Source organism: Tupaia chinensis, unplaced genomic scaffold, assembly GCF_000334495.1.
Source record: "Tupaia chinensis unplaced genomic scaffold, TupChi_1.0 Scaffold000288_2, whole genome shotgun sequence".
Taxonomy (NCBI): Eukaryota; Metazoa; Chordata; class Mammalia; order Scandentia; family Tupaiidae; genus Tupaia; species Tupaia belangeri.
The window spans coordinates 424,547-446,628 of record NW_006159773.1 but is presented as its reverse complement, the minus strand read 5'-3'; the positions used below and the strand labels follow the sequence as shown (position 1 = coordinate 446,628).

The following is a 22,082-nucleotide window of genomic DNA, read 5'->3' as shown; positions in this document are numbered from 1 at the left end:
TCTTGGACAGATCACTTAACGTCTCTGAGGACTAGTTGGGAAACTTTCAAAAGAAAATTGGAGGCAATAATGTTCAGTAGGGAGCAGTAAGACACATATGAGATAGCACATGTGAAGTTTTCTATGTATACATATCACTTACATTGTAGTGTTTAATATGTGTTAGTCATTATTATGAGCTTTGCTGTGCATGTTTTTATTGGGTAACTATGAAGGAGTAATCTTCTTCATCCTATAGTCAAGATAGTTCCTGACAATTGGAAGTGGGAAGACAAGCCCATTGTGTGGGCTCTAGGGATTGGTTAAGATGAGGTCCAATTTGATGCCCTGCAATGAGACGTGGCAGTCTTTCTTCTACCAATCTGGAGGAAGTGAACATTGTCTGGACAGCATTGTAATATGTTCTAAGGGTCCAGTCTTTGGCTAGTAAGCTCATTTTTTTTTTTAATGTCTCTGCTTTATAGAGGTTTAGAAATGTATTCCGCAAATGTTCAGTTGACATATCATCAGATTAAGTGACAAGATTCTGATGGAAAATATATTAATAGGATATGGGGATTTGTAGGCCTAGACCCCTTATTCTTCTCAGTTTGCTCATCAAATGGTAGCTATGGGGGGTGGCAGGTAGTGTGATCATTAAGGGTGCTGGACTTCTACATGGCCAATAGCAGTTCGAGTCCCAAACCTAGTGACTTGCTTTTTCACTTACCCTCTCTTTTTCGCTCTGTTACTCTCTGGTTAAATTAAAAGAAAGAAAGAAAGTTAAGTAAAATGATTCTTTTAAAAAGATAGTAGCTGTGTTCCCTCCACCCCCACTATTCTGGATGCCTGGAGGGTAGATATAGAGTCTGTTATTAACTCATCCAAGAAATACCTACTAAGTGATTACAATGGGCCTACAATGTCAACCGACACTTTCTATCCAGTCTCTAGAAGAGTAGTTGGCCCAGAATTGGTTTTCAATGAATGTTTGAGGAGAAAATGGGAAATTTGGGGGACCAGCAGATGGTGTAGTGGCTATGTGGGTGGACTCCCATGTAGTTGACTGTGGTTTGAGTCCTGGACCCAGTGGCTTAAACTGACACTGGGCGCATGTGCATGCATGCCCAAGATCCCGAGAGAATGGAGGAGAAGGGATTGCAGTGTGACCATCTCCCTGGGGGGTGATTTCTCACTTTATGTCTCTCTGTCTCTCCGGCAAGCGCATGTGCCCTATAGCAAAAACCTCTCAAAAAAAAAAAAAGGGAAATTTTATGTAATTTTGTGTCATTTGCAGGAAAGGATTGTGGTGATCATAAAGTGAGAGTCCAATCTATAGAGAAAGAAGAAATCAGACAGAAACTTCCTCTGGAATGCAGATACAATACTAGTAAGTATTTAGAGTTGTCACATAGTAGGTATAGCTTACTTCAGTAAGCAAAAGATAGTGGTAACAGCAGACCAAAAAAAGGTGGGGAGATAAGGAAAAGATAAAAAATAGAATGTTGGGACAAGCAGATAGCGTAAGGGTTACGTTACTGGACTCCGACGTAGTCGACCATGGCTCAGATCCCAGACCTGGTGGCTTAAAACTCAATGTCAGGCATGTGTGCTTGCATACCCAAAATCCTAAGAGGAAAATGGAGGAGAAGGGATTGCGGGGTGGTCTTCCCCCAGGGAGTGATTTCTCGCTTTCTGCCTCTCTGTCTCTCTCTGTCTCTCTGGTGAGTGCACATGTCCTATAGCAAAGCTCTCTAAAAAATTTTAAAAGAAGAAAATGATAAGTACCAAATTTATGATAGAGGTTGCCTCTGGAAAGAGGGAGGAATTGGATTTTGGAAAGACAACAAGGTAAGATTAATTTATATTTGTGGTATTTTAAAAAAGGTCTTTTATACTTATTTTTGATAGTACAGGCATGTGCACTATATATATATACTATACATATATATGTGTGTATATATATATATATATATATATAGAAAAAATTCTCAAGAAAATCTGCCATTCTCAAGAAAGTCTTGTCATGCTCTGATCAACTTTACTGAGCCCTTCAGCTCGTCATGATCTTGGGTACACACAGGGATTTAAATCTGCAGTCAGCCGTGTGGATTTTAGCATTGCAGTTCACTTTTCTATTGACTGCACTTATTGTGACATTTTCTTTCTTGAGTTGTGGGTGAATCGATGTTCATCATATTTTATTCATATTTTTATATTTCATTAAAAATAAAACAGTGATTACTGATGCTTCATTGCCTCTAAGCTATAGAAGGTTTATGGAATGAAACTAGTCCCTAACATTAGTCAAATCGATCTTAGTAAAGCCCCTTCTATATAAGACTCATCTCTTCTATATAAGGTCATCTCTTCTTGAGGCTCAGTGATTGTCTTCTAGTTGTCCTAACCTCTAGGCTCACCTTTCTCCAAGCCATCCCATTATTTGTTCTCAAGATCTCTTCCAAAAAATGTAGATCATGTGAGGTTTTTTTTTTTTTTTGAGAGTTTTTTTGCTATAAGTCACTTGTGCTTGCCAGAAAGACAGAGAGAGACAGAGACAGAAAGCGAGATATCACCCCCCCAGGGGGGATGGCCACGCTACAATCCCTTCTCCTCCATTCTCCTCTCGAGATCTTGAGCACACATGCACACGTGTCTGGTGTGAGTTTAAGCCACCGGGTCTGGGACTCGAACCGTAGTCAACTGCATGGGAGTCCAGCAACATAGCCATTATGTCAACTGCTCATCTGGATCATTTGAGTTTTTAAATTTAGAACAACTGTGAGAGCAAGTATAAACTTGCCAGAGTGGGGTACAAAGAATCCCGTGGTTCAGCCCATATTTATCTCTGGTCTTTTTTTCTGCTGTAGGACACTACACTGCCATCACAATAGTCCACTTGTCCCCACTCTCAACCCCACCTGTTTGCTTCCATTAGCATTCGACTAGTTTGTTCATTGCATTTGTAGAAGTGAGTGTCGTCTTTTGTCTTATGTTCCTGAACCAAGGAGAACCCCCACCCCCACAGTTTTTGCTCCAGTTTCATGGATGTTAGACAATATAAGAATGCCCCTATCCATTACCTATTGTAGAGCAGCTTGCCATAAGAGATGAGATTGTTTCTGATGTTCTGTGAATCTCTTGTCATTATATGAGTACAAATAAATAGTCTTAATTTGTTATAAATGCTGTAGATGTAACAATTTTGAATTAGGCAATCAAGATTACAATATACTGTATGAGCTAAATGAAATTCATCGTTCGCTGTACTGTCTTTAGCAATTTCTGCTGCTATAATAGAGTTCAAATGGTCGAGGGTGTGCTACAAAGAACATACCCTTTTTTCTTGAAGAGAGATTTTTGCTGTAGGGCGCGTGTACTTGCAAGAGTGACAGAGAGACAGAGAGACAGAAAGCAAGAACTCACCCCACTGGGGAGATGGCCATGCCGTAATCCCTTCTCCATTCTCCTCTTAAGACTTTGGGCACTCATGCACACATGCCCAACGTGAGTTTGAAGTCATTGGATCTGAGATTCAAACCGTGGTCGACTATGTGGGATACCAGAGACATAACCATTAAATCATCTGCTGGTCCCAAGAATAATGACATTTAAACGCTCTCTGGTTTGGTTTCAGAAAACCTCTGAAGGTCCCACTGGTTTCTTGTCACTCAACTCCAACCCTGTTATGTCATATTTCAAATTTTCTCTTTATTTTTCAGTCTTTCATAAGTATTTGTATATATATATATATATATATATGGAAAGCATTCTCAAGAAAGTCTTGTCATGCTCTGATCAACTTTACTGAGCCCTTCAGCTCGTCATGATCTTGGGTACACACAGGGATTTAAATCTGCAGTCAGCCGTGTGGATTTTAGCATTGCAGTTCACTTTTCTATTGACTGCACTTATTGTGACATTTTCTTTCTTGAGTTGTGGGTGAATCGATGTTCATCATATTTTATTCATATTTTTATATTTCATTAAAAATAAAACAGTGATTACTGATGCTTCATTGCCTCTAAGCTATAGAAGGTTTATGGAATGAAACTAGTCCCTAACATTAGTCAAATCGATCTTAGTAAAGCCCCTTCTATATAAGACTCATCTCTTCTATATAAGGTCATCTCTTCTTGAGGCTCAGTGATTGTCTTCTAGTTGTCCTAACCTCTAGGCTCACCTTTCTCCAAGCCATCCCATTATTTGTTCTCAAGATCTCTTCCAAAAAATGTAGATCATGTGAGGTTTTTTTTTTTTTTGAGAGTTTTTTTGCTATAAGTCACTTGTGCTTGCCAGAAAGACAGAGAGAGACAGAGACAGAAAGCGAGATATCACCCTCCCAGGGGGGATGACCACGCTACAATCCCTTCTCCTCCATTCTCCTCTCGAGATCTTGGGCACACATGCACACGTGTCTGGTGTGAGTTTAAGCCACCGGGTCTGGGACTCGAACCGTAGTCAACTGCATGGGAGTCCAGCAACATAGCCATTATGTCAACTGCTCATCTGGATCATTTGAGTTTTTAAATTTAGAACAACTGTGAGAGCAAGTATAAACTTGCCAGAGTGGGGTACAAAGAATCCCGTGGTTCAGCCCATATTTATCTCTGGTCTTTTTTTCTGCTGTAGGACACTACACTGCCATCACAATAGTCCACTTGTCCCCACTCTCAACCCCACCTGTTTGCTTCCATTAGCATTCGACTAGTTTGTTCATTGCATTTGTAGAAGTGAGTGTCGTCTTTTGTCTTATATTCCTGAACCAAGGAGAACCCCCACCCCCACAGTTTTTGCTCCAGTTTCATGGATGTTAGACAATATAAGAATGCCCCTATCCATTACCTATTGTAGAGCAGCTTACCATAAGAGATGAGGTTGTTTCTGATGTTCTGTGAATCTCTTGTCATTATATGAGTACAAATAAATAGTCTTAATTTGTTATAAATGCTGTAGATGTAACAATTTTGAATTAGGCAATCAAGATTACAATATACTGTATGAGCTAAATGAAATTCATCGTTCGCTGTACTGTCTTTAGCAATTTCTGCTGCTATAATAGAGTTCAAATGGTCGAGGGTGTGCTACAAAGAACATACCCTTTTTTCTTGAAGAGAGATTTTTGCTGTAGGGCGCGTGTACTTGCAAGAGTGACAGAGAGACAGAGAGACAGAAAGCAAGAACTCACCCCACTGGGGAGATGGCCATGCCGTAATCCCTTCTCCATTCTCCTCTTAAGACTTTGGGCACTCATGCACACATGCCCAACGTGAGTTTGAAGTCATTGGATCTGAGATTCAAACCGTGGTCGACTATGTGGGATACCAGAGACATAACCATTAAATCATCTGCTGGTCCCAAGAATAATGACATTTAAACGCTCTCTGGTTTGGTTTCAGAAAACCTCTGAAGGTCCCACTGGTTTCTTGTCACTCAACTCCAACCCTGTTATGTCATATTTCAAATTTTCTCTTTATTTTTCAGTCTTTCATAAGTATTGCTTATATTAAAAACATGAACTGGTCTTAAAGATCTGAGAAAAGACTTAAATAGGAGATGGATATAATAAGAAAATCTACAACATAGGAATGGGAAAGATGTAGACCAATAAGCAGTAGAAAAAGAGAAACACCAAGGAGACTGGAGCCATTGAAATTTTTACTGTTTTCTCAGTTCTGTTAAAACCTAATATTTGTATATTATATTTTTTAATAAAATCCATGTATGCTAAAGGATCTGAGATGATAGATACATTGGTACATTAGGTCAGCATTCATCAAAATATTCACTTCCTATCCCTCTCCCCCTCAACCTCAATGGGAAAATTCTACTTCCTCACTCCCATTGAGATTGAATTTGATTATATGACTTACTTTGCTTGTGATGGTTAGGAATTATAAAGGGTCTGATACTGTATCCTATTTCTTTCTTTTTGGAGAGGTTTTTTGCTATAGGGTTTGTGCACTTGCCAGAAAGACAGAGAGAGACAGAGGGGCAGAAAGCAAGAAATCACCCCCCCAGGGGGAATGGCCATGCCACAATCCGTTCTCCTCCATTTTCCTCTTGGGATCTTGGGCACGCACGCACACACGCCCGATGTGAGTTTAAGCCACTGGGTCCAGGACTAGAACCGCAGTCGACTACATGGGAGTCCAGCAATATAGCCATTACACTAACTGCTGGTCCCCCTATTTCTAAGCTAACAAATTATTTTGCCACAGTTTCATAGATGTTAGATGATATGAGACTCCTATATCACAAAGAACTTTATTAGTATATACTTCTGTTGGGTCCCCGAGCTCCAGTTCCCACAGGGTGATCTAAACAGGGTCGTCTGATGCCTGTAGACATGGTAAGTGGTGTTACATGAGTAAAATTTGTAGCGTTAGGAGCCTACATTTTTAATAATGGGCAGTCAACACGTCTGCCTTTTACTTCAGAGGGAGACCTTATTTCTGTCTTCCAAGGCTGGTTGCTACATATACTTGAAGAGATAATCTGGAACAAAGGCAGTCAGTGCTTTTGAGCACAAGACGTGCAGCAGCGTGAGCTCTCAGTGGAGCATTGTCTCACAGCACCAAACTCTGCCCAGAGAACATTTTCCAGATAGCTGCTGCCAGGTGGGGCCCAAACCACTCAAGCAACAGCCTGACATAAATCCACAAAAGCTAAATTCACCCTTCATCAGCTCAGCAGTAGTCAGCATGAAGACACATAAATGTGGGAATGAATGTGTATGACTAAACCACTGAATTTTGTGATTTTTAATGTATTGTCATTTTAACATTAACCGGCTTATAAAGAAGTCTGTAGCAGAAGCAATGTGCCATAGCCAACCTCAACTACTTGGCATTGGCATTGACTTTGGCTTTGGAGCTAGGCAATAGGTAATGAGGAAGCTGTTAGAGGAGGCAGAAAACATGGTTTCATATATATAGAATGACAAAATATTTGATAAAACTGTTGCCTGCAGTAACTCAGAAGACAGGAAATGTACCTGCTAAGCTTAAAGCATTTGGTGAGGAGATTTCAAAAGCAGGGACAGATAGCTTCTAATCACAAGGTGCTTCAGGAAAAACAGGAGCTTAGTAAAAACTGATTGTTTTTATTTATTTGTTTGTTTCTACTATAGGACCATGCACTTGCTGGAGAGAAAGACACAGAGAGAGTGAGAAAAGGAAAGAGAGAAATCACCCCCACCCCCACCCCAAGATGGAGGGACACACCACAATCCCGCTCCTTCGTTCTCCTCTTGGAATTCTGGGCATGCTTGCACACATATCTGGAGTGATTTTCAAGTTACTGGGTCCAGGACTCCATCCACACAGTCAGCCATGTGGAACCCAGTTGCCTCAGCCTCCAGGCCATCTGCCAGCCCAAAACTGGTTGGTATTTAAGCAGGATTCAGAGGAACTAGAGAGAGCCCAGAAATCTCAGTTTGGGAAAATAAAATTATTTCCAATTGAATAAAATATGTGGCAATTGCAAAGACCAACTGAACAATGGTTTTAACATCATTTGTTAAAACGTATGGACAGATTAAAGGGTGGCTTAATAGACACTTTGAGTGGTACAAAAAGCATTCTGGAAAAATTAAGGGCCAGTTCCCATGGAAGATTAATGTACCTGAAGTACACATAACTAAGTCTAGGAAGAGAGATGTCTTAGGATGAACATGGCTGTGGCTCTTGCCACTTGTATTGAACTAAAATTAAGTACACAGACAGCAAACAAAACTTTTGAAAGACTTGTATTGGCAAAAGAGTCCCTGGCTTAGATTAAAAGAAAGACACCAAGACTGTTAGAAATATATAAAGACCTCTTGCTCCCCAAATTAATATTGTCAGGCACTGAACTTACAAAACAAAAAAACAAACAGACAAAAGAAAACTGCTTAATGATTGAGAAGGACTTATTTTTCAAATGTTCTCTTAGATGTAGTCAAGGAGGATGATGACAGTGAAAAGACCTTCAGAAGTGATAGCCCGAGTTCTGTGAGAACAGTGGACTGGGAGCAGCACCCAGGAAGCAAAACCCAAGTCTTAACAGGAGCCGTGGCCATGATTCTGTTGTTTATGGGATCCATATCAGTAGAGGACAAAACTGATTACCTTGTCTTAACTCACAGGATTGTACAGATACGGATTTTCATTGTGTCTTTTCATACAAGAAGGCTCAGCTCCCTCCTGTGCACAGCTGTCATTCAATATTGCTTTTGTTCCAACTAACTGCACCGTAGAATATATTATATCTTATTTCGGTCCATCTTTTAGGCAAGAGCAGTTAGAAAGCAAGTATTTAAGTTCTCTACTGTTTAGAGCCATAAGGACATTTTCTCTGTGGGACTCCAAAATATCTATGGACCAGTGACTACTATGTGCTTTCTATTCCTCCCTTTTTACCAGCGAAAGTATTTACTGTGGATCTTCTATACAAGGGAGATAGACAATTCGTGTAATTTTAGTTCCTAGGTCAGTGGATCAAAAGGAACTGCAGCCAGACCAGGTATAGATCATGAGGTCTTGAACTTTGAATCTAATACTATGATTTTAGGAGGGCATAGAGTGAATATATTTTGTGCATGAAAAGATAGAGAATATTTGAGAATGAAAGGGTGAATTGTGATAAATTTTTAATGGTAAGTGAATGTGCACTCCATCACCTTACCTCGGTGGGAAGAGTATATGTCACTCCACCTTGACATTGGGCTTAAGCCTGCTACTTATTTTGGCCAAGGAGATATTAGCAAGTTTGATGCAAGCAGAGGTTTAGATATATTTGCATAGTTGGGATAATACTCTTGCTCTTTGACCATTGCTGTAGGAAGATCTGCTGGATTAGCTACTTACCCTCCAGCCTGGGCTCTAGTGTTAGGTGCAGGGAACAGAGCTGCCTCCACCCCCTCCCTGTCCAGCACCCTAAGGAAGAGCTATGTCAGTCCACTTGTAGAAATTGTAACTACTCACTGTTATGCAGATGAGATTTTTTTATTGATTTGTAGCAGAAGTTGACTTACATCCATAGACTTAATGACCCAGAAAATGCTTGTCTCAAAAAGAGAATCATGGGAATATTATGGATATTAGATGTGGAGAGAAGGCAAGAATTGACTCTTGGCCCAATTTAGAATTTCTTTTTTTAAAAAAAAATATTTATTTATTTTTATTATTCAGTTTGACCAGAGAGAAACATAGAGAGAGAAAGAGGAGAGTGAGAAAGCAACCACCAGATCTGGGACTTGAACTGTGGTGGGCCATGTGGGAATACAGTGTCTTAATCATGCCATCTGCTGGCCTCTCAAATTTCAAGTCACAAACAAGTTTCCAAAAAGGTCTCTGGCCTTTTAAAACTAAATGCTTCAGTATTTTCTAAATGGAATAATTTTGGTAAACTTTTGTTGTTGTTGTTGTTGCTTTCTTGTGATTTATTATCTTTTATCTTGAATAAAGTCATAGAAAATTGTTTGGTTTAGCTCTCAGCAGCCCACTCCTGAGCTCTGAGGAAGCTTGCCTTCTTCTGGGCTACCCGATCTCTCTTCTGGGCAAGGGACATCTTGGGACAATTCCACCTCTTCTTTTTAACTTCTTTCTTGGGTTTCTTTTCCTAGACTGGGTTCTCTCGTATAGCAGTGTGAGTGTTCTTATACATCTCCTCCATCATGTCTGGAGTTACATTGTTCTTTATGTACTGAGAGAACTGTTTCTTGTCGGCGTCTTCAACTTCTTCCATTAGGTAACGCATGTAGTCTGCAACGTTCTGGCCCATGATGTGCTTCCGATGGACTTCTACATTAAATTCCTTGCTTTCAGAATCATAATCAGGGAATTGTTTGGTACTGTGAGGGATAGATAAGCCTCCATCCACCGCTCCCTTCAGGGTCCCCAAAACTTTATTGCCAGTGGTGGTTCTGGCAAGGCCTGCATCCAAATAGCAGGTGAAGGCCCCAGGTTGACGATCGATGCTTTCTACATTGTACTCATCTCTAGTCACTTCCACTTGACCTTCATAGATCTTGTCCATGCCAAACCTACTGAGAAGCCCGTGGGCCAGCAGCAGGCCAGTACAATATGCTGCAGCGTAATTTGTCAGGCCAACCCTCACACCGTGTTTTGGTAGTTTGTGTGCATACACTGAGCAGACTATCATATCCCCTTCTATACGGGCATAAGCTATCTGACAAATGATATCTCTGTTAGTTACACGAACTCTCATCCTGTATTTGGGTGTGTTGTACTTATTTTTACCCTGGATCACTAAGCATTTCCGAGCAAAGTAATCACTTTTACCCTCTCGTCGTCGTCTTCTAAATTTCACTTGGTATCTCTTAAAGTAGGCCTATTCTTGATGACTTTAACAAATCCCATCCCACGCAACAGTGGCCAGCGGCTGCAGCCGACCTGCATGCCCACAAGCACTACAGGGGGATAAAAGCAATTTTGGTAAACTTCTAACCTATCCTATTAATCTTTAATTGGAGCCTGCCAGCCCTTTAAAAAAATTATTATTTTTTTTTGGAGAGGTTTTTTGCTATAGGGCACGTGCGCTTGCCAGACAAACAGAGAGAGACATAGAAACAGAAAGCGAGAAATCACCCCCCAGTGGGGATGGTCATGCCGCAATCCCTTCTCCATTCTCCTCTTGGGATCTTGGGCATGCACACACACGCGCCCTGTGTGAGTTTTAAGGCACCGGGTCCGGGACCCGAACCACGATCAACTACGTGGGAGTCCAGCGACATTGCCATTACGCTAACTTTTGGTTCCCAATAACTAATTTTTAAATTTTATTTATTATTATTATTACATTCCAGTTTGCTCAGAGAGAGAGAGAAGGCAAGCGACTAGGTTTGGGACTCGAACCACGGCCAGCCATATGGGAGTTCAGCGCCTTTAACAACCACACCACCTACTGGCCCCTATAGGGATGGGTGCTTAAAACTAGACATTAAGTGTTGTTTTTGGTAGTGTATAAGTGTTGGCATCTACTGTCCCTGGGAATAGTGAGCAAAACAGAAATTTGGGTTCACTTAGAGTCCATTGACTAAACAGTTGATCACATTTTGCAGAATTCTATTTGCAAGCGTAGAAAATTACCACACATACTTCACCATATGGCAAAAATGACTTTTCTAAGGGAACTATTGTATTTGAAAAAATCAAAAGACTCACTGAATCCTCAAGTCTCTCTTTTTTGCATACTGTCAGGGTTTCCATGACTACATTTCACAGCCCTATGTTACATTTTAAATGTAAACTATTTCTACATGAAAACACTATGAGAAATTTTCAAAAAGGAGACAGAGAGATGTTAATTTTTTAGGCAAATGATCTGCGTTGATTTCTACAACTTTGTCTGGGATTGGGTACAACATAAACGAGAGGCACATTTTTAGAACATTTTGCCAGAGGGTAGGTGTACTCACTGGAGAAAGAGAGAGAGATAGAAAGTAAAAAATTACCCTTGAGGGGGGATGGCCATGCCATAATCCCTTCCCCTCTATTCTCCTCTTGGAATGTTGGGTACATATGCACACACACATGCCCAGTGTGTTTCTCAAGCCGTCAGTTCTGAGACTTGAACCTTGAGTTTGGATATGTGAGATCCAGCCACCTTAACCACCTTGCCATGGATTGACCATAAAAATACATTATTTTTTAGAGAGATTTTTGCTATAGGGTGTGTGTGCTTACTGGAAAGACAGAGAGACAGAAAGTAAGAAACCACCCCCTGGGAGAGATGGCAATCCCATCTCCTCCATTCTCCTCTGGTGATTTTGAGCATGCACACACACATGCCAGCAATGCATTTCAAGCCTCCAGGTCCAGACTCAAAACTTGGTCAGCCATGTGGGAGTCCAGTGATGTAACCATTATGCCATCTGCTGGTCCTGAGAAATACGTATTTAAGTATGACTTCTGAAGTTTTTAAAGGGGATCTGTGATAGGCTACAGATATTGAAGAAACTTCAAAGAGCAGACAGGTTGGTGAAACCAAACTTGTGTATGAAGAATTAGATTTTTGCAACTCTTAATAGTTCTTAAATATTTTACTTCTTGGGAACCAGCAGTTAGCATATTTATGTCGTGAGACCAAACTTGTGTATGAAGAATTAGATTTTTGCAACTCTTAATAGTTCTTAAATATTTTACTTCTTTTGCTGTGATGAAATTCTCTTTTATGTCTTATTTTAAGGTGTGTTCTAAGCATTATCATTTTGGGTGGAGAAAGGAGAAGCTACATAAGCTTTTTCCTTATGAACTTTTAGGATAAAACAACAAATAAAAGTTTCTTTGTCTTCTTCCTCCAGCTCTTCCCTCCTTCTCTCCTCCTTCTCCTCTCCTCCTCCTCTTCTCCTTCTTCTTCTTCCTTTAGGAAAAAAAAATGTTGAATTTAATTATGTTTCTTAAGACATTCTACAGCTCTGGCCCTTCCTACTGTACCTTCCCATCTATTGAAGGCCATATGTTGTTTTTAGTGGCATGAATAATGTCTAGTCCTCTAAGTTATTATTGTGTTTAGAATGGGTATTACTGAACTTGTGGCAGGCTGCATCTGGAACCAGGGATCTTCACTGGTGTGTTTTATAAGCTCCGATGCAAGGACCTTATAGAGTTGTGACTAGAAAAGACAACTCCAAATGTGCCTCATCTCATAAATACACAACACTGCCTCGAAGCTTCCCACTCATTATAGAACAACATTGTGTTGCTTCAAGAGGAATAACACTTGACAGGTAGGTTTGATGCAAATAGGTATTACTTTTTTTCACCTGCAGATTTTGATGTCTAACACTTTTTTTTTTTGTTTGTAATTAGCATAGCTAAAATTGGCCCAACATGAGCAGTGCACAGAAAGTTTTTCCAGGTTTTTAGCAAAATCTAAGAGATGATGAATCAACATTGGGCAGATCAAGGGTTGAGTGACCTGAGAATGCAAAGGCTACATTGAAATTCACTCTGGGTAGGTTAAATAAAGTCTTAGATCTTTTCTTCTATTTCCCTCCTAAGCAGGGTATTTGGTGATATGAGGAGAGCCTTGTTGTATTTTTCTTTTCTTTTTTGTTTAACTGTTGAAGGCCAAAGTTTCTGATGAAGATTAAAAGTGGTGATACGAGATGGTAGGGCCTTTATCCTTGCAGAAATTGCTGCATCTGCCACATCGGAATTCCTATTAATTTCTTTCCTACTTAATTAGAGGCAAGCCAGTTGATATGCAAATAAGGAAAGAAATTAATAAACAATGGAGCATGGTAGGAATTGTTTGGAGGGGTTGTATTTGGTGTGTTTCTATGGCTGTTAGGGTATTTTGAAATCAAAATCTCTCCTTTTGTTGCGATTTGTACAAAACTGCATGTATACATGAGTATAAATGGAAATGTATTAATAGTATATATTAAATGAGATCCCAAGAAAAACTCAACATTCTAAAGCTATGCAATTTTCTTTTTTCAGACAGATGTCTTCATTTGGTGGATGAGGAGACTTCAGTGAAGATGGCAGAGTAAGTTCCTCCAAAATCCTTTCTCCCATAAACACAATGAAAACACTTGCAAAACACTAGAAATCATTTTTTTTAGGAATACAGAAATTGTAAAAGACTTGCAGCAATCTGCCAAGTGTTAGTCAAGAAAAATAACCTTATCTCGGGACCAGTAGTTAGCATAATGGCTATGTCGCTGAACTCCCAAGTAGTCAACCATGGTTTGAGTCCCGAACCTGGTGGCTTAAACTCATGCTGGGCGCGTGTGCGTGCATGCCCAAGATCCTGAGAGGAGGATGGAAGAGAGATTGGAGGAGAAAGGATTGCAGAGTGGCCATCCCCCCTGGGGGGGCGATTTCTTGCTTTCTGTCTCTCTGGCTCTCTCTGTCTTTCTGGCGAGCGCATGTGCCCTATAGCAAAAAAACTCTCAAAAAAAAAAAAAGAAAGAAAGAAAGAAAAGAAAAAGAAAAAGGAAAAATAACCTTATCTCTATAGGAAAAGGGACATTTTACCTTGTCTTATTCCCATTTCCCTGCCCAGTACTATGGGAGCCTTGAAAAAGAACAGCTTACAATGAGAGCTCCCCGGGTGTCGGCAATCTTCTCCCCAGAGACATTTGTCAAAACCAAAAGAGGCCAACTGTTTAACACTGTGCCTGCAGGAGGTGGTAGATAACATTTGGGATCAAATAGGCTATTGTGTTTAGGCTAAACACAAATTTAAGAAAAACAGTTGGGGGAACAAGCAGTTAGCATAATAGCTGTGTCTCTGGATTCCCATGTAGTCTGGACTCCCATGTAGTCGACCACGGTTCAAGTCCTGGACCCAGTGGCTTAAACTCTTTCTCACTTTCTGTCTGTCTGTCTCTCTCTGTCTTTCTGGAGAGCATACACGCCCTATAGCAAAAACCTTTCAAAAAAAAAAAAAAAAAAAGGAAAACAGTTGGGAAATGAGATGTGTATAAGAAGCTTTGAACAGCTATGATGTATTTCAAGAAATCTCAAAGTCAATGCACATGTGTAGGGCTGTGTACAAGTTCAGGACTGAGCATGCTCAGGAAAGACTAAGAAGCGCCTTGTCACCTAAGGCCATGCTAGACCACATAGCAGGAAGTACAGGTTAAGACAGGGTTATCCATTGCCTGGCTGAGTACTAAGGCGAACTCTAACACACACACACACAGAGCACCTTGGCAAAGACAGAGAGATGTAGTGATTCCTGGCATTAAAAAAAAATTCTGTCTAATTAATAGCTAATCACTAAGTTATTTCAGCAGAGACTTCAGGAGTCACAAATAAGAAAACACAGAGACTTAACAAAATCAGTTTAGAGAGTTCACTGAAAGAACAATGACAACAAAAAACAACAAGAACAAACTTTGGAGAAGCGTAGAAGCTGACTTCCGGAGTTTCCATTTTAAAAGAGTTTCAGTTTTTATTTGTTTGTTTGTTTTTAGAGAGAGAGTTTTCCTTTAGGGGGCATGCTCTTGCTGGAGAGACAGAGAGAGACAGAGAGACAGTAAGCAAGAATCACCCCCTCCTCGTCCTGCGAAGATGGTCACACCAAAATCCCTTCTCTTCCATTCTCCTCTGGGGATTTTGGGCATACATACACACGCACCCAGCATAAGTTTTAAACCCCTGGGTCCAGGCTTGAACTGCGGTCGACTATGTGGGAGTAGTAGTTTTGACATCTGCTGGTCCCCAAAAAAGCTTAGTTTTTGACAAATATGCAAAGAAACAAAAAAGTATGGCACATACACTGGAGAAAGCAGTCACTAAATGATGCTCCTGGGAGATAGCAGGTGGCACGGTGGTTGGGGTACTAGACCCCCTCATGATTGAACATTGATTGAGTCCCAGACCTGGCAGCTTGTTTTCTCACTTTCTCTCTTTCTCTCTGTCTCTCTGTGGTGAATGCATGGCCCTATGAAAAATTTAAAAAGCAATAATAATAAATAAAGTTAATTTTTTAAAATAAAATACAACTGGTCCTGAGGAAGGCCAAATGTCGAATTCATTAGGTAAAGACTTTTAGTCAGACATTTAGATATGCTTAAAGACCCAAAGGAAGCCATGTCTAAAGAACTGAAGGAAAGTGATAGAGGTGGCTCACCAAATAGAGAATACCAATAAAGAGACAGAAATTATGAAGCTAGAAATTCCATAGGAAAATACAATAACTGAAATAAAAAGTTCATCACAAGTGCTGAACCACAGATATGTGCAGGCAGAAATCAGAATTAGGAAATGTGAAGAAAGGTCACTTGGGGTTTTCCATCCTGAGAAACCTAAAGATGAAAGGAATAAAGAAAAATGAACAGAACCTCAGAGACCTGTGAGACACCACTAAGTGTACTAACATACATATACTGGCAGTTCCAGAGGAAGCCAGAGCTAGGAAAGAGGGAAAGAAAAAAAAAAGGGGGGGGGGGGGGGGTTGAGGAAATAATGACTGAAAACTTAATTAAAAAAATTGTTGGAGAGCATGTGTATTCACTGAGGAAAGACAGAAAAGAGGGAGAAAGCACCTCCAATGAGGCATGGTTACTCCATAATATTTTTTCCTCCAAGGTTTGGGGCAAGCAAGCATCTGGCATGTTTTTTTAAGCCACTGGAGCTGGGATGAGAAACACGGATAACCTTGTGAGATGGGGTTTTCTATGTACAGTGCTTAACTGTTGTGCTATGGGACTGGCCCAGAACCCTTGTTTAATGACATATTCAAAGTTGATAAATAGATAGTGAAATTAGCAACTCATATATTTGGGAATTATATAAATTGTCACAATTTATTGAAAGGGAGTTTGCCAAAATATTTCTACCAAAATATTTTATATCCTAAAATGTCACTTCATAGGATATGTTCTGAGGTAATAATTTGAAATACTGATAGAGATTTAAGCACAAAAGTATGCACTACAAAACATACTTTTTTAAAAATTATTTTATTTATTTGTTTTTCATTTTTGACCAGAGAGGGACAGAGCGAGAGCAAGAGTGAGAGAGAGGGAAAGTGAGAAAGCAAGCCACCAGGATCAGGATTCAAACCACAGTTGGCCACATGGGAGTATAGCATCCTAAACCACCACACCATCTGCCAGTCTCACAAAATATTCTTTTAAAAAATTATTTGTTTACTTTTAGTTATCATTATTATTATTGTTTAATTTGCTAAAGGGCACATGTGCTCTCCAGAGGGAGACAGAGAGAGGGAAAGTGGGAAAGCAAGCCACCAAGTCTGGGACTTGAACCATGGTCGGCCATGTGGGAGTTTGGCACCCCATCCACCACACCACCTGCTGGCCTTGCAACATATTCTTCTTTATACTTTAAAAAAATATATATATTTCTAAAGGGCATGTGCTTTCACCACAGAGAGACCAAGAAAGAGCGAAAGTGAGAAATCACCCTCTACTGGGGATGACCGTGCCACAATCTCTTATCCATTCTCTTCTCAGGATTTTGGATGCACACACACATGCCTGATGCATTTTTTTTTTTTTTTGAGAGATTTTTGCTATAGGGCACGTGCGCTCACCAGACAGACAGAGAGAGACAGAGAGACAGAAAGCAGGAAATCACCCCCCGGGGGGATGGTCACGCCACAATCCCTTCTCCATTCTCCTCTCGGGATCTTGGGCACGCATGCACACGTGCCCGGCGTGAGTTTAAGCCACCGGGTCCGGAACTCGAACCGCGGTCCACTATGTGGGAGTCCAGCGACATAGCCATTACGCTAACTACTGGTCCCCCTGATGCATTTTTTTTAAAGCTTTTTAAAATTTTATTATTATTATTTTTAGTATTTTCAGAGAGAGACACAGAGAAAGAGAAAGGGAAAGTGAGAAAGCAAGCCTCCAGGTCCAGGACTCGAACCATGATGTGGTGGATGGGCATGTGAGAGTCCAGCGCCCCTAACCACCATGTTCCTGCTGGCCCCAACCTGATGCATTTTTTAAAGTCACTAGATCCAGAACTCAAACCACAGAGTCAACCATGTGGGATTCAGTGCCTTTACCACCATGCCACTTGCTAGCACAGCGTATTTCATTATTCAATTTTAATTTGTATTAAAGATTTAAAGTTGAAATTTGAATCACTGGGATCATAATAAAATGTTCTTGATAGCAACTATAGTCATCATTGCTTACTTTATTTAACAGTTTCTTTCAAATAGGCATTATTTTGACAGTGATTAAAATTTTTCTGGAAAAAGACCAGGTTAAATATAACAAACATCCTTAAAGGAAAATATGGTAGGTTCTGCAGCCTGTGTCTCAGAACTGAACTCTGTGTCCAGGCTGATCAGTTGGCAATTTGGGAAGGAGTGGCATAGAGAGGGGGTAATTAAGTTTGATTGTCCTTGCAGTTCATCTTTAATTTTGCTAATATACTAATAGGGTAGAAGATTAAGAACAAAGACATTAATTTCAAACTGTTCGTATTCTATGTTGCAAAAAGGGGTACTTGGGGCAATCTTTTCCCTTGATCTGGATAAAACTCCCTAAAGGGAACCATTGAACTCTACACTCCTAGAGCAGAGTGGGTGCTAGGAAAGCTATTTGAAATGACATTGCTCTAAGTGACTACACTGCTAATCATTCCTGATCATCTAACCTTTTCCTATGCACTAAGCAAAATTGTATTTTTTGTGCATTTATGTCTCTTGGAGAAATTTTTTTTTTTTTCTCAAAAGATTTAGGAGCAGCATTTTTCCTTGCCCTTTGATGAAATATCTGCTTTTCTGGAGTAGCCGCTGATGACAGACAATGTGCTGGGAGTCAGATGCTGAAGGAGCCGACTTCCTGAGATACTATGCATTAAGTATTCTTCAGGACCCTGGTGAGGCTGTAGGGGAGAGTTGGTTCTTCAGACCAGAATATGGGACCCTGGGAGAGCCCAATACTGTTGAGATCAAAAACTAGACAAACTAGGCAGACTGTACTTGTGGAGTTAGGTGCCTACAGAAAGTACCAGTAACAGTGGCAGAGCCCAAATGGACTAGAAACAACATACTTGGGTGTTGACAAAAGTGACCAAAGAACCCTTGAAGGTGGCTAAGCACCTGTATGGGAAGATGGAGCGTCAGGTGTTGTAATTTCAGCATTAGCCTAAATGCAACCTCAGTTGATTCTCCATGTTGGTAAAATACCCTATGCTAGTTTCTTCCACATGGCCATATAGGGTGTAGTTAGGAAGAACAATGCTGGTCTGACTTTAGGTTCTAGAAAACAGGAAACAGTATGACGCCAAAAAGAATGCAGTGGCCTAGTAAGTAAGATAGTAAGTGCATCTCATGGGATTGACCTATGCCATCTGGTCTCACCTAATGTGGTGCAATTATCAAATGTATCTTTTGAAGGGGTCATCCCACACAAATTCATTGTCTCAGTTGTTGGACTGCTTGTCTTGGAAAAGAGAGCATTGAATGTGCTAGTTAGTAATCTACTTCACGGCAGGAACTTTGAATTGCAAAGCAGCAAGACCTCCTGGAGCTAGTCGGGTTGAATTTCTGCATATACGTTTTTTTCAAGGCTTCTATTTTAAAATAAAAAGATTCGTTATCATGAAGTTTACTACACACAGTCAGAGTCGCAGTAAGATTAGTTTCTGTATATCTATTATCTAATTGGAAAGATGACAAGTGAAAGATAATTCTGCCTCTGTTACAGCGACAGTTATGCTTTCAATAGTTTATAGTTCTTAAAATTAAGGGTGAGCAACATCAGTAAATTAAGTGTATAAAAATGTAAAGCAATATGAATAAAACATTTTAGAAATGAGTAGCTTTTAAACTGCTCTTACCTTCACTTTTATCCTTGCTGAATTCCCTTATTAATAAGAATTATGTTTTTACTAACAGTCAAAGAAACCAAAAAGCTATTACCCACAAGTAAACTGTTCTATTGCTGCCAAGCTTGTACTTTCAAGTGCATGCATACGAACTTATTCCCAATACAGGAGCTTGAAAGCCAGGAATTGGATTTTTTTTTTCTTAAAGATACTTCAGTAGCTGGCCCAGCAGTTGTGGCACAGCAGAAGTGCACACGCTCTGCAAGGCAGAGGCTGTATTTAAGAAGGGGGTTTAGTGCCCCGTCCACATGTAGATGCCAGGACTGTAGGTACCCCTGGCTGGGGAAAAGAATCAAGGCATGAGACCCTGCTGGGAGTGATTGCCTTTCTCTCTCTTTCAACCAAGAAAGAAATGAACATTAAGCAAACAAAATCACTTTTAAAGGTATTTCAGGGCCAGCCTTATTATGCAATGGGTTAAGCCCTGTGCATGGAGAGCCAGTTTCCACATGGTCGACTGGCCATGGTTGGAATCCTGGCCCCAGGGATTTGAATAGCACAGGGGGTGCACGTATGTATGCATGCTGCAAATCCTCATGGGATGGAGAAGGAATTGTAGTTATTGTGGGGGTGGGGAAGGATCTTTCTATCCCTCTCTTTTTCTCTCTCTCTAACTCTCTTTCTTTAGAGAGCACATGTGTATTTTGACAATTAAAAAGAGAGAGTGAGAGAGAGAGAAAATTATTTCAATAGTAAGTTCAGGCAAACAGGAAAGGGTTTCTTGATTCTCTGTTGGTTTCAAGGAGAATTAAAGAGAAGTGAGTTCATGTCACAATTCACAATTCCATGAGAATACCTTGAAAAAAACATATTTTCACTTAGTTTTTTGACTAAACTTTAATTAAGCCTCAGAAATCTTTGTATTAAAGCATCATTGTATGTTAAAGATACATATTTCCTACATCAAAAAATTTTACTGCAATTCTTAGTGCCAAGGTATTGCTTGAAATTTTTACACTTTGGGAAAACCCAGAAGTATTTGTGACATAGATGTTGAGAAATTCCAGGGCTAGCAGTTGCCTTGGTGGTTAAGGACTCTGGACTCCCACATGACCAACCACAGTTCAAGAACTGAACCTGGCGGTTTGCTTCCTCACCCACATGACCAACCACGGTTCAAGTACTGAATCTGGCAGTTTGCTTCCTCACATTCTCTCTCGCTCTCTTGCTCTGTCCCTCTCTGGCCAAATTAAGATAAATAAATAACATGAAATAAAATTATTCTTTTTATTTAAAAAAGTTGAGACATTTCATATGAACAATCTAAAGATAAATTCATGTAATTATTTTCCAGGGTGTGTGTGTGTGTGTGTGTGTGTGTGTGTGTGTGATAATTATTAGTTTTATTCTAACCACTTTCTTCCTAACCATTTCTCATTCCTAACCTCTCTTATCAATGGAGTGAGAGAATAACAAAACTAAGGACTATTTGGTTTGGGTCTCACAAAAAGTAAACCCTGAAATGAAGACTTGTCTTTGTCATTTATTTAGGATGCGATCTCAGAAAGCTCAAGGGAAAAACATGGATAAAAAGAGACAAGTAAAGGAGAAGAGAAAATAATAAATATATGTATCATGGAGGAGAGCTAGGAGCAACTAGGTCTAGATGGGCCTGGAGAACTCTCTGAAAAGCCATGAGGAAGTTCTGCTCAGAGCTCTCTAGGGAAGGCTGGGGAGACCGGATGCTTATTGTCCAGTTCCCATTCTCTTTTGAAGGAGAGCTTCCCTGAGCATGTGGATTCCTCTGTCCTTCTGGGCAGCACCTGAGGGAGACCGAGCAAGCTCCTGTGATACCAGACAAAGCCCTCAGGTAGAGAAGATGGGAGAGGCAGGTCTTGAAAAGTACACAGCGTGCTGGGAATAGCCTGCTGCAGCTAACCTGGGGAAGCTACAGCTGATGCGACAGCGGCAATTCTGCTATGCTGCACTCGTATTTAGAGTAAGGTTGCGGAATGGTTTATACCCTGTCTGATTCTTAACTCTGAATGTTGGTCAGTGCAAATGCAGTGGTGTGGTGCTAGCCCTCTTGAAAAGGAGAGAGATGATGTCTTAAAGTATAAGCTTGGTTTCTATGAGAGAGACTGAAGATAGCAGTAGCTTATACAAGACGGATTCTTTTTTCTACTCACAAATAAAAGTTCAAACTAAAATGTTCAAATGAAATGTTCAGAAGTCCATGTGCCTCCCGGTTTATTGTTTCACTATCCTTAGAGAGTTATCTTTTCACGTGGCCAAAAATGGCCTACAACACCTTGTCTAAACTCTGGTCACCAGGAAGTGAGATAAGGGAAGAGAACAGGGACATGCTTGATTTTAAGGGCACAGCTCAGAAATTGTATAAGATTTTCCCTCTCACATCATTGGCCAAAAGTTAGTCCTGACTCCAAGGCGGCTTGGGAAGATTATCCTTATATCAGACAGATATTTTCCTAGTTGAAAATGATTTATCAGGAGAAAACAAGTATTACAGGGTAAACAGAAACTGCTGTAACAGACCCCATCTTGACTCTCATGCATCTTTCAGGGCAGATGTGCCTGTGTTCTCTTTGTTTCAAACAGAATCTTTGAGCTATATGCGATTACAATTTGAAGTTCTTTAGTATCATTATCAAAGTTTTAAAACATTCTGAATATGTGTGTATATGATTCGTTGTGTTGGTATTCATAAAGTTAAAGGTCTTTTTTTTCCATTTTTTAGAGTAATCATTGGGGCAATGAGCTTATGTGACTATAAGAACGTATGCACGTATGTATTGTAGCCTTTCATCT

General features: G+C 40.2%; 1 pseudogene; it reads right to left on the bottom strand.

The window, feature by feature from the left end:
* Positions 1-9,388: 9,388 nt before the first annotated feature.
* Positions 9,389-10,343, bottom strand: LOC102467750 (60S ribosomal protein L5-like; annotated as a pseudogene).
* Positions 10,344-22,082: the final 11,739 nt, after the last annotated feature.